Here is a 236-nt window from a genome sequence, read left to right on the forward strand (position 1 = left end):
TTGAACTATCACGCCAGAACTTGCGACAGTTCAATCATACAACTATAGTTATAACAATCCTCCAAGAGCAGGTAAAGTGGCGGATATTTGTCGGGTATTTTTAAGTCTGTAAGCGGGTACTTAGTGGTCGGTAGAATCGGGAACACTGGTAACCAGTTATTTTTCTATATCCTTGTTAACAAAACGATAATTTGTTATGAAGATTATCACATAAGTCGTACATTTGTCACAATCAA

The sequence above is a fragment of the Halyomorpha halys genome, unplaced genomic scaffold (assembly GCF_000696795.3).
Source record: "Halyomorpha halys isolate HHAL.00 unplaced genomic scaffold, Hhal_1.1 Scaffold44.1, whole genome shotgun sequence".
NCBI lineage: Eukaryota > Metazoa > Arthropoda > Insecta > Hemiptera > Pentatomidae > Halyomorpha > Halyomorpha halys.